Source organism: Rousettus aegyptiacus, unplaced genomic scaffold (assembly GCF_014176215.1).
Source record: "Rousettus aegyptiacus isolate mRouAeg1 unplaced genomic scaffold, mRouAeg1.p scaffold_m13_p_13, whole genome shotgun sequence".
NCBI lineage: Eukaryota > Metazoa > Chordata > Mammalia > Chiroptera > Pteropodidae > Rousettus > Rousettus aegyptiacus.
Genome location: NW_023416288.1, coordinates 79,369,678 through 79,382,023, shown reverse-complemented (window position 1 = coordinate 79,382,023; position 12,346 = coordinate 79,369,678). Strand labels below are relative to the sequence as shown.

Here is a 12,346-nt window from a genome sequence, read left to right as displayed (position 1 = left end):
GGGCACTTTTCATACTAGGTACTACTCTTCTTCAGCTTTCATGGTGATATAATTTATTTAGCCTATCCTGTTTCATTAGATATTCATGTTTTTCTTTTATTTTTTCAGTTGTAAATAAGGATTTGATAAAAATCCTAAAACAAATCTTTGTGCTTTGAAGAAATCTTACCAAATTGACTCCAAGAAATGTAGCAGTTTATATTTCCATCAGCTATTTATGAGACACTTTATGAGACACAGCTCATTTTCATGGACACTTGTCAACATTAGTGAAATATTTTAAAAGAAAATATGAAGCTTCACCTCATATGAAAAAATTTTGATTGAAGTGTAACACACATAAGAGTGCACAGCTTGATGAAATTTCCCAAAATGGACACATCACGTATTCGGCACTCAGATCAAAAAAAAAAAAAAAAGAAAAAAGAAAATACTACTAGCCGCTGGAAAGGCCCTCTCATGCCCTGGACAGTTACTCCTCCTGTTCCAAGTGCTTGCTCTCTTTATCCATTCTACTGCTGATAGGCACTTGGGTGGCTTCCAGGGCTTAGCTTCAGGAACACTGGCTATTGGGCACCTTTCTTTTGCTTCACCTAGTGTGTGCTATTTTGGGGTACAAATGGAAGAGTGAAAAGACTGTATCATGGGGATACATATACTTAGCTTAAGTTGGTCAACTTAATACTTTACCCAGATGTTTGTACAAATTCGCTCTTCATTCTTGCCAACACTAGGTATTTTTCAATTTATCACTTCTGTTGATGGTGAATGGTATTTAATTCTGGTTTTAATTTGTCCCTTATGATTAAGGGATTTAAAAATATTTTAAAATATTTATTAATCATTTGAAAATACTTCTTGGTGAAGTGTCCGTTGACATCTTTTTTTTGAAATTTGTAGTTCTTTGAGGGTACATGATTGTTTATTGGTTGTTCTGTCACTAATTTGAAATGCTACCAGTGATATTGTGATTTATAAGAAATATGTATTTGGTAATTCAGGTGATGAAAATATATTTCTCATATGTTTCTCACATATATTTAGTCTTCCTCCACAGTTCAGGCTCATAGTTCCCAATTCCAAAATCCTTGGAATTTCCTAGGTCTTGAGAGTGATAAAGGTCTCTTGTTATATTAATGAGGTAACTTTTGGAAAACACCTAGGGATGGGGGCCGGTTGTCTGTGGAACCAACCGTGTGGACCCCCTCCCTGGAGATCTAGGGTGGCTGGAACTGAAAGTTCCAGCCCTCTAATCACACGGTGAATGATTTAATCAGTCATGCCTTTGTAACGAAGCCTCCATAAAACCCAGAAAGACTGTTCAGAGAGCTTCTGGGCTGGTGAACACATGGAGGTGCCAGGAGAGTGGTTGCCTGGAGAGGGCATGGAAGCTTGGCATCCTTTGCCCATAGCTTATCCTGTATATCTCTTCTATCTGGCTATTTGTGAGTTATCTCTTACAATAAACCAGTAATCTAGTAAGTAAAATGTTTCTCTGAGTTCTATGAGCTGCTCTAGCAAATTAATTGAACCTGAAGAAGGGAATCCTGGGAACCTCTAGTATAAGTGACAACCTGGACTTGCCACTGGTGTCTGAATAGGGGAGGATGGGGGTAGTGTGAACCATTTACTTGTGGAACCTGTTGCTCTCTTGGGGTAGACAATGACAGAATTGAGCTGAATTCTCTTACACTCTGCTGGCTTCTGGAAAATTGTTTGTTATATGAGTGGGACCCTACCACCTGTCCCACATTGGAATTTGAGTATCAGAACACCAAAAAGAATAACTGTATCAGACACTGTCTTAATATATTGTATAGCTTCTTTTTTTAAACTATTTTATTCTCTTGATCTGTCCTTTAGCCAATACCACACTCCTTCGGATGTTATAACATACATGTTTTGTCTAATAGTGCACATTGTCTTTCACATTCCTCCTCAAATGCTTCTTGGCTCTCTTCCAGTTTTTTCCTTCTAGGTAAACTTTAGGAACATCTTTCTGGAATACTGTTGTTTATGAATCCATACATATAAATACATGGGTGGTGCAATCAGTTCAGCATTAGTGATTATCTCTGGAGAGTGTGGAAAGGGAATAAGATGTACCTGCACCATCTTCTTTAAAGAGGAATATGCCAAATTTTAATGTCTTAAATCTGGGTGGTGCATTTATTGCTTATGTTATTCTCTGAAGTACGTCATGATTGAAAGATTCCCTTTGGAATTTTGTTTGAAATTATATTCAGCCATCTTATTCAGGCTGTATTGTAATTATATTGACTGTAAGAAACAGTCTCCATTGTTGACTGCCGCATTCTCACAAGGTTACTCTCTTCTCAGGCATACATCAAAGCATACACAAATGCACACTCAATTTGGCATCCACATTCTGTAGTCATCTTCAAAAGTGTGTGTGTGTGTGTGTGTGTTCAATCTGTCACTTATAAGAGAATATGTGGGAAATAGCAGTTGGGGAGCAGGTATTTGCTTTATTTTTACCTTTTATATTTTAACATGTTATAGAAGCAATTTAGTTTTTCTTTTGTTTCATTTATCTTGAATTGAAAGTTTCAGGTACATCGATAAGTACTTGGGTTAACGTAATACCGCTTGTATTCTCTCAGGAAAAATACTCTGCTCTAGCTTCTCTGCATCAGGCTGCATTTTTATCAGGTTCCTGCAGCTGTCCTCCATATTCTTTGATAGTGCTATCTCTTATTTGGTGGCGTTTTCTACTGAAATCAATCAAAATGCCAGGGTCAAGGATTAGGAGTAGGTTGAGGCTCTTTGTCATTTGTTTATTTGTTAATTGTTGTTGGAAGACCATTGGTAGCAACAGAAATGGTCAAAGGAATCTTGGCACTCTTGTTTTTAATCTCAAGTTAACCTTAACCTTGTGCTAACCTTACTTAACTAATGACTTGGGAATGCTGGATTTAAGTTGATTCTGGTCTTGGCCAAATTGGAGAGAGAGCTCTGAGAAGGATGTGCTGTTGGTCCTGTGTGTGACATTGCTATAATGCATGAGTATGAAGCAGACCTCATAAGAAGAAGAGAATCAAAAACATCTTTAAGAAGTTCAAGTAGCAGAATACACATCCCTTTGATAAATAGGAGGTTTTGCCATCAAAGGTGTAATTCCATTAATTTCTTAGGCCTCAACTTCATACAATTGAAAGCATGCCCACAACCTGCTGCTTAAAGCTTTTGGAAATAATTGAGGAACATTTATTTATTTTCCAAATTTCAGATTGTCCAGCATTTTGTTGGCTTTTTTTGGGGGGAGATACAAATTCACCAGAGCCATGCCAATGAGTATAGAAAATTTGCCAGCCCACAGAGGAATTCGAACTTCCTTCTTTTTGTCCAGTTTTGGAAAAATAGTGCATACAGTAGAACTTTTCCATGTCTAGACCCTGCCCAGGGGACTTCTGTCTAAAAAGAACCTTTTCTTTTTTCTTAAGCGTGCTCAAATGGAACAAATCTCAGGAAGAGATTGGTGACAGAATATAGGAAAAGAAACTATAGGAAGCCCTGTGTCATTATATTTTCCCAATTCATTGCTTTCAAGTCCATGCCATTAGAAGTGGAAAGTTCTTTTTTACTTAGGTGCTGCCCATAGTCAATGAACACTAGTGAGACTCTGCTAAATGCCAGATACTCTGTGTGATTCTGAAGATTAATAAATATGGGGCCTGCTCTCCACATAACTTATGATTGGATAAATGGGCAACCAAATTACAGTACACTTATTAGGTTCAGTATAAATGATACCTACATAGTATAGAGGCATGTCTCACAGAAGATGTAACACTTGAGCTAGATCTTTTGAATGTAAATGTTTAAAGTGGACAGGAGTTGAGATTGGGGGCCAGAGAATAAGATAAAGGAGAAGGGCATTCCAGGTAGAGGGAATAACAGAAATAGAAGTGGAATGAAGGGACATTCTTGGTGATTTGGGAGATACCAATCAATGTAGGTGGCTTATGGGATAGGTGTGGGTAAAGAATAGGGAGGATTGTGATAGGAGATATGACTGGAAAGACATACTGAGGCTGTGTGCTGGAGGCCTATGAATGCAAAGCTAAAGTTGGATCTTCATCCTTAAGATGAGTGGGAAGAGAGCAGTGATAGGATATCCTCTACTTAGAAAAAAAAAATTCTTTTGACCCAGTGGTTAGGATGGCTTGGAGTGGGGAGAATGGAGGCATTGAGGAGAGTAAGGGGATACATGGAGCTGGAAATGTTGACAGAGTTGACAAAAAGTGCTTTTAGGATGGGAGGTCTGAATCTGATTGCAAGTGGAAGACAGTAAAGGAAAAGAGTGAAAGCGTAAAGGCAGTGACAGTCACGCAATGAAGTTTTGCATGTTTCCTGGGTCTAGTGTTTCTCAAGCTGGCTTGTAGGGTAGGACAAGCACTGGCTTAGCCATGGGGGCTGGTAGTTCAAGTGCCCCAGGTGATTCTGTGTGCATTGTGAATCTCTGCTCTTAGAGATAAGGGTCAGTAACATTTAGAAAGGGATTGTTTTCCTGGAAAAGGGAACTCCTACCTGGAGGACTCCTGCCTGGGTGAATGCATTGATAAAAACTGGAGGAGGAGGGGAGGGAAATGAAGAGGTTCTGATCCCAATTTCCTCTGTTTTCTCAATTAATTTATAAAAGATAATATAAGAGTAGCAGGAGTGGTTTTAAGGATGGCAAATTTTTTTATGAAGAAAGGGGAAAAAGGTGCTGAGCACATGTGAGTAGGATCACCCAGTAACATCGGGGCCCATCCATTTTCTGGAGCTTCTAGCAGAGCAGAGAGAACAGGTGGCTGACCTAGGGTGAGGTATTGGCACCCCAGAGGTCTGGAGACCTGAGGGAGGGCAGATGCTTACATCTCGTCTCCTCTCTCATCCCATCCATATGGTGACACGTGTTTCAAGAGGGTTTGCACAGTTGTCTGTTTGTCCAAAATGACAATTATATAAGTACCCCTTGTAGAGAGATGAGACCAGTGACTTTGCTTTCGTTCATATGGATGCTAACCAAGTACACTAACTGATCATTGACTTAAGTGAGCAGAATCAATACTACTGCTCTGACATAAATTGCTTTCTTGTAGTAGAATTGCTATCTTCCATGGTTTTAGAAACAGGAGGATGCTTGGCAAGACTGTGTAGTACACTACTTTCTTTGTGTGTGTGTGATTGTATGAATTTCAGGTGGGTCAGATTTTGGGGAGAACACTGACCAATGATGAGACAGTGCCTCTATCTTTGGAATATTGTTGTAATATGATTTACTATAAGTTTTAAATATTAAATATATTTTTTAAAGGACTTGTTTCTTTTTGTGTGTGCGCATATGTGTGCATGTGTATTGCTTTGAACTCTAAATTTTTTAAATGGAAAACATTAAAATATTAAATTTTTTGGTTTTTTGTTTGTATATTAGCATTTCTTAAAATAAATGATAAAGATCTGACTCTGTCTCAGTCTAGAGAGATATTGAAGAAATACTAAGAGCTGAGTTTTACACACACACATGATCTCACATGTATATACACACTTTAATTCACACATACTCATCTTCTTTCCCATCTCCATTTGATATTTCTTTAAAGGCTTGGAACCTGGTAGGAGAGAAACCTTGAAGCACTGACCATGGAACACTAAGGGTGGGTGGAAGAAGGGTAGGGACCTGACTTCATGCTGACTGTCATGGCAGTTAGAGAAGGAAATCTGAGCCCTTGGAACCCATCTCAACTAGCTGGGGGTGTGGAAGCAGCAGGTTAGTAGAGCAGAAAATAGCCAAGAAAACAAAATAGTGCTTTCCCTTGGTAGCTGCCATTTCTAGAGAAAGCACATTATTTTCATGGGAGAACCCATTGTTATATATGTGGAGAAGATCAGATCCTCATGTGCCTGGAGGGAGGAGACAAGGGTGGTCTGACCACAGGTTGTGTTCCCAGAGCTTGGTGGAAACCCTCAGAAGTGCTGTGAGACTCTAGCACCTCAAGATACCCTCAGTACTTGTCCTGTGCAGCCTGTAGGAACAACTAGGCAATTTTATGGTTTCTAGTTCTCTTCATTTTCTTATATTAATGATGATGGAGTTATAGCTCAGGATTTTGATATCGGGATAGATACACATGTGAAGTCCTAGAAATTGCTTTCTGAAAAATGGCTTAGGAGGTGCATGAAGATGAGCATTAACCAAATTAGGTTCAGTGTTTTTGAATTCAGAAAGCATGACCATCTTATCAAGCAAATAAAGAGCTTCTTGTGGACAGCTTAGAAGTCTGGGAAAGGAGGATAGGAGCTAAAAGAGAGAATCACCTGGTTGATACACTCCCTGTCTGTGTCTTACGACCCCTCACTGCTGCTGTGGCCCAGAATTCATGTCAAGCCTTCAGAGGAATTCACTATGTTTATCCTGAGCTGTCACTCTGTTCACCACAAATCACAGCCTGCCAGAATTGAATAGGGTCATCTATGCTAAACACTCATATTATATATAGGAAACTAAGGCTCGGAGATGAGTTTTTCTAAGGTTCCATAGCTGGTCAGAAGCAGGACTGCTCCAGTCTTCTGCTTTCCTGGCTCTTGGCCTTATACTCAGAGCAGGTAGGAGGACATGGGTCCATGTAAGTGGCGATGTTACATTTTTGTGTCTTGAATCAAAGATAAAATATTGGCAGCTATTGCAGTATGTGAGAAAAGACCATTTCTCTTGGATAATGTTTATTGCTACCACTGTGAAGTTCCCATTTACACACACACACACACACGTATATGTATATGTATATGTATATGTATATGTATATGTATATGTTGATTCTGTCAACTGTCTAGCAAGTTTTGTACACTTACTGTTTCTTCATTACTATTAGTTAATTCTAAAATACTGTTGTCTTTCAAATCCTAGCGTGTGTAGACCAGTAAGTCCTTCCATCCTTCTAGGAATGGTTCATGGATTTGTATGTTTTTAGTCTCTAGTTGTGTCTTCAGACACAAGGTTCATCTTGAACTAATCCAGATATAAATGTTGATTTTTTTTTTCCTGAAAAGTCTCTACTGAAGGAGATTCTTCTGTCTCAATATTTGTCCACAGCACCCAAAAGTAATGGGAGAGCCAGAACAGGACTCAGAGCCTGTACTTTCTCTCACAACCTGAATGCTCAGAAACATTCAGTAACATTCTTTTAGACACAAAACAATGTGGAGAATATCTCACTGTCTTTATTTTAAATTCACCAGTTCGTCAGCATCACTTTTTATATCTGCTGCACCTCCTTACTGGAGATAAATTATTTAAAAAAACAAATGCAACTAATGATTTTTAATTGGCTAGGAATTTTCAAAAACAAATTTTGCAGATAAAAAGGTACGGTCAGGGAAATGCTGACTTAAAATCTTTTGGGATCAAAGCCTGTGGGACATAGCTGATGTTGAGTTAAGGGAGATTTTCCAATCCGTTCCGTTTTCTCTGTTCTAAGTTGGTGGCCCTCCCTGAGGAGGTAGGAGGATGCTGAAATGATAGTCTGTCAGCTGTACGAACCTGAGCCTTGCTTGAGAGTGTCATTCCACAGATGGTGCCTAAGCTGTGACCACGTGTGGTATCTGCCTCCTGGACTGGGAAATGCCTAGATGCCTCTTGAGAGTCTCTGCCCAGCCACATGTCCTCTTCCTTTCCCCGAAGTAAGATAAGGAAGGAGTCAGTACCCCATCAAGATGATATGGGAAGCAAATATACCACTTATAAAATATGTGAAAATGGGTCATTGAAGAGCAACTTCTAATGAGTATGGCTGCATGTCTTAGATTCATTATCATTATTGTTGCCAGCATTAAAAGACGTATGGTAGTCCCCGCCTCCACTCTCTTTTCTTTTTTGCCAGAGGAATATTTTTCTTAATGGTTAAGATCACCAATATATAGATACTGATAACCTCTAGGTCGAGGAATCTTTTTAGAACCATCACCTCCTAGAGGTGTGAAGTCTTGTAGATCTTGGAGTCCATCCCTTCTTTAATGTATAAATCTGTTAGTAAGAGCCCTGCAGAATGCTGCCACAGCCACTAAGAAAGAATGAAGCCCTTTGCCAGGCCTCTCATTCCATTTTCAGGTAGTTTTTATTATTAGAGTAGTCCTTATGTGGGGCAAATATTTATCTCCCTATTACTTGAACACTGTCTGCCCCCTCCCCACCCCTTTGCCTTCAGAAGCACTTTAAATCATGGATGTGGGAAAGATAGTTGATTCTCTGGCCTTTTGAATCCACACAAGGTAGTGCTAATTCTTCCACAAATATTTAAAGAATAAGGTCCCAAGGCCTTCTTCCTTCCTTCTTGCCTTCTACTTTGTTTCGTTTCTTATTTGGGGTGGCTTTGAGTGGTTCCTGTCTGTTTGCTTAAGCCTGGACATGCTTCTCAGTATGAAAGTACACAGTACAATAGAGTGACGCCTCTCCTGTTACAACACAAGATTGAAGTAAGATTCAGGCAGCCAGATTTCACAGCTGATTCACCCTTCATGAGGTAAAACTGCATCCCTAGGTTTTCTTTCACATCTACTGCTAAGTCATATTTCTGCCACTCTGCCTGAAAAATGACTTGAATATTATTTTTTTGGCTCTAAGTATAAGCCTCTGTATTTACCCTTATTACATTTCTTCACTTGAGGCTGCCATCACAGGATAAACTGTCATGATGTGGCTCCTGTCTTCAAAGTACTCACCTTGCTGTTGAGTTATAGGGTCAGGTAAAAGGAGGGCACATGCATAACACACACAGTCTTTTATTCACCTTATTTCTGCTTTTGAATGTCAACCATCACACAGGAAAACCCATGTGAAATTGTTGTGACTGTGGAAACAAAACTGACCAAGGGCGAGAGCATCATGGCCCTCACCTGCCCTGGCTGGCTCTGTGACCTGCCTGGTGAGACATTAGACTTGAAGGGAAGGTAGCAGTATTTGTCTGCCCACACTCTGCCTGTGTGTACTGAGAAAAGTATGAATTCTAATGCACTTTTAATGTGTTTTCTGTAAACTTATTAGAACTAGATATTTTGCCTGTTGCCTCTTATTTACCTTGCATACTAATGTCTGTGAATAAACAATGGAAAATTTTCATCTGCTCCCAAGCAGGATTGTGGCTTGAAAATCATTTTCAGAAATTTTAGAAATGTTAGTAACCTAGCTTTGTGGTGAGTAGTGAAAACCACATCTAACATTTGGATCAAGCTGTACATTTTCAAAGCACTGCCACCTCTTGCATGTCTCACTGGCTGTTTTCTAACTCTGTTCCTTGTATTTGCAGTGTATTCTTTTGTTTTTGGCTATTGACCAATGGCTTTATAGATGCCATTTGTTATTGCTCATCATAGTAATTATCCCCAGTCTTTTCCTTAGTTAAAAAACAAGAACAACAAAGGCAACTTTCTGAAAGAGGTTTGAGAATTTTAAGTTATACATCTTTGTACTATTGACTGGGTTTCATGTGATTATTTCTGAACTGAAATAGTCTAAGGTTTTCTCTGCATAAAAATCTATGTATGTGGTATGTGTGTGTGTGCATGTGCGTGCATGTGTGTGTATTGTGTCTCAAGGGATCTCAAAGTCAGACCCTTCTAGGATGTACTGATTTTTAAAGATTTAGGTGTAAATCAATTCCTTGAGGGAAGTTCTACAGTCTTGCTATCTTTACAGAAGCCACAGCCATTTGCCTAGAAGGTCTTGATTCCGGGTCTTGCCAAACCACCATGAGATGAGGTAGAAGATCTTTGGAGAAAAAACAAAACTTGTCCTGGCCTGTAAGTACGTCCCAGAGTCAGCACCCCCAGGATCGGCTCTGCAACTCAGATTCCAGGGCAGCTCCTCAGACCCCTAATTGAGTTGGAAGAAATCTTCGCCCATTCGGCTTTGTCCTGACCTGTGCACTGCCTGCTTCCAGTGTTCCAGCCTTGGCTTCCTGCTGTTCTTTGAGACCTCCCTTCTTGCCCTTGCCCCACACTCCCTACCACATTTCCCTTTTATTTTTTCTTCAGACAACTCGCTGCTCTCTGAAGTTATTTTCCTTTTTTATGTTTGTGTGTTTACTTTCTGTCTCTGCACCAGGATCTAAGAATGATGAGCCTCTCCCATCTCCTTTCCTCTGTACCTCTGCTTAGAACAGGGCCAACACAATGTGGCGCTCAAAAAATACGTGTAGAATGAAGATGTAGGTCCAAAAATTACTTTAAGCCACATCTGGAGGGATATAGGAGAGTTTTCACTTCTTTTAGAGGATATAGTTCTATAGATTATTTTCAGGTTATGGTGGCTTCTGTTTAATTTGTAGAGTAGATGTTTGTGCCACATATTTTGAAAGTTATATTTATATTTACCAAAGTCACTCTACTCTGCTTCCATTTCCAGTCTGTCTTTACCATCTTGACTGGTTTCCTTAGAAATGTCAATGTAGGCTTCATTAAAATTATGTGGAGCAAAAGCCCTTCTGTAAATGTGGAGTAACACCTCAGGGATCATCAGGGTTCTGTGATACCCAGTCAGACAGTTGTTTTAGTCCAGAATGTGAGGGTAGGTACTTACTTTCATGGCTGGAATGGTGAAACCTGGGATTGCTGTTAGGCATCTGTGTAGTGAGCTATCTCTCTTGCTCATGGCAGTGTGGTAAATTTGGATATGGCCAATGGCCTACAGTCTTCTCTGTGTACTCTGTAGGACTCTGCTGCTCCAATAGGGGACATTTGTTTTTGCTTTGAAGTTATCTAATGAAGAGTAACTTGGTGGGTATTTGAACATATGGTCAGTACCTTTGCTCTCTAGCAAGCGACTAGTTTCAGCTTTGGTTGTCTGAGTTAGTTGGAGGGTTAAAATAAGAAAAAGGCTTCCAGTGTAAGATCCCTGCATTCTCTCGAAAGGAGCTACACTTCAGCTGAGGAATCTGCCTTACTGGGCCTCACCTTTCTTTGGTTCCTGTGCGGTACAACCTGTTGATTAGTATTGTTGCATTAGATTAAGTCTAAAAATGGAGCAATTCTTACATAATTACTCAGTCAGCTGCATAAACATTGGGTAGCTGCTGATAGGGTGTGAAGATGATTTTTCTAGGGATCCTAGGAAAAGTCAACTAAATTTTCTGACATTAAGAGGGACACTTATGGTGGAGGTATGTAGTGGGTAAAAATGGGTTTCTACAGCCAGACAGACTTGGATGTGAGTTTAGATTTTGCCATTGGTAGCAGGTGCTTATAAGACCTGAATAAAGGTTTCTAGGCTTCAGTTTCCTTATTTGTAAAATGGGGATAAAAATACTTTTTGGGGATTACCATGAGGAGTAATACCTGCATAACGATCAATTCCATGTTCAGTTCCCTTTGTATTGCTCTGGCTTTTCAATTTTATTCCATTAACAAATAATGTTGCCAGTCAATACTAAAATGATTTCCTTCCTTTTTTTTTCCTTTTCCCACGTTTTTCCTGTTCTATTTTTTTCTCCCTCAATGACAAAGGTTCAGCGTTCTCTGGCATTTCAATTGAGACATGAAATCACCTAGAAGATGATCTCTTAACAAATTTACCAAGAATATTTTCAGGGAACAATTGGGATCTTCATGTCAGAAGCATTATTCTCTTAATCAGGTTCCTAAGTGGGAGTTAAGATGAAACTATAGTGTTAATTTGGAATGAGAGTGGTGGTGTCCTCTTTAAAATTTATGTAAATCAAACTTTAATTCTTTTAAAAGTGAACACTGGCTAATGTTTTTGTTTAATATACTTTTTGGTTGTTGTCCCATTTAAATGTATGTATTTTTAAAGATCTTTCTTGGGGGGTATCTGTTCTGTAATGAAATGTTGATCAAGGTTCTTTTGTAGGAAAATAAAATATTTGGCCTCCTGTGTATCTATCTATCTATCTGCCCTTTCCTCCACACTTTTTGAAGCTATTATCTAACACTGTTGGGAATTGTTATTTAAAATTGGAAGAGCTGATCCACAACTATGTTTTTTTACCAGTTCTTGCTGGGAGAGAATTACAGTGTACCTACATTTAGATATAGGTCCCTTTAAAAAATATTTCCCTTATTTTTTTAGGATGAGGAAAATTTCTTTAACCATAAGTAAATGAATGGAGCCAGCATTGTTTTCTGAAACATCTTAGGAATCTGCTTTATTTATATATGTGCTATTTTATATTAGTGAGGATGAGAGGCCATTTCTGCATTTCTGTTAATTTTTGTTTAACTTTGTTTAGCTTACTGTAGACACTTCACCTAGATAATTTGGCAATAAAATCATGTTTAAAAAATAATTAAGATGGAAATAAATTAAATTCTAGCCTTCCAGCTAGAGCCA

General features: G+C 39.0%; 1 protein-coding gene across 6 annotated transcripts in view; it reads left to right on the top strand.

Annotated features, from left to right (window-relative positions):
* The window catches only part of GLI3 (GLI family zinc finger 3), a 264,929-nt gene that overhangs the window by 30,372 nt on the left and 222,211 nt on the right, over positions 1–12,346 (top strand). For 2 of the 6 annotated variants that reach the window (XM_036231037.1, XM_036231038.1), the window contains one exon: positions 9,698–9,801. The exons of the other annotated variants lie outside the window; for them this stretch is intronic. The gene's annotated coding sequence lies outside the window, so the exon portion shown is untranslated. The remainder of the gene's footprint in view (positions 1–9,697; positions 9,802–12,346) is intronic. 6 annotated transcript variants of the gene reach the window in all.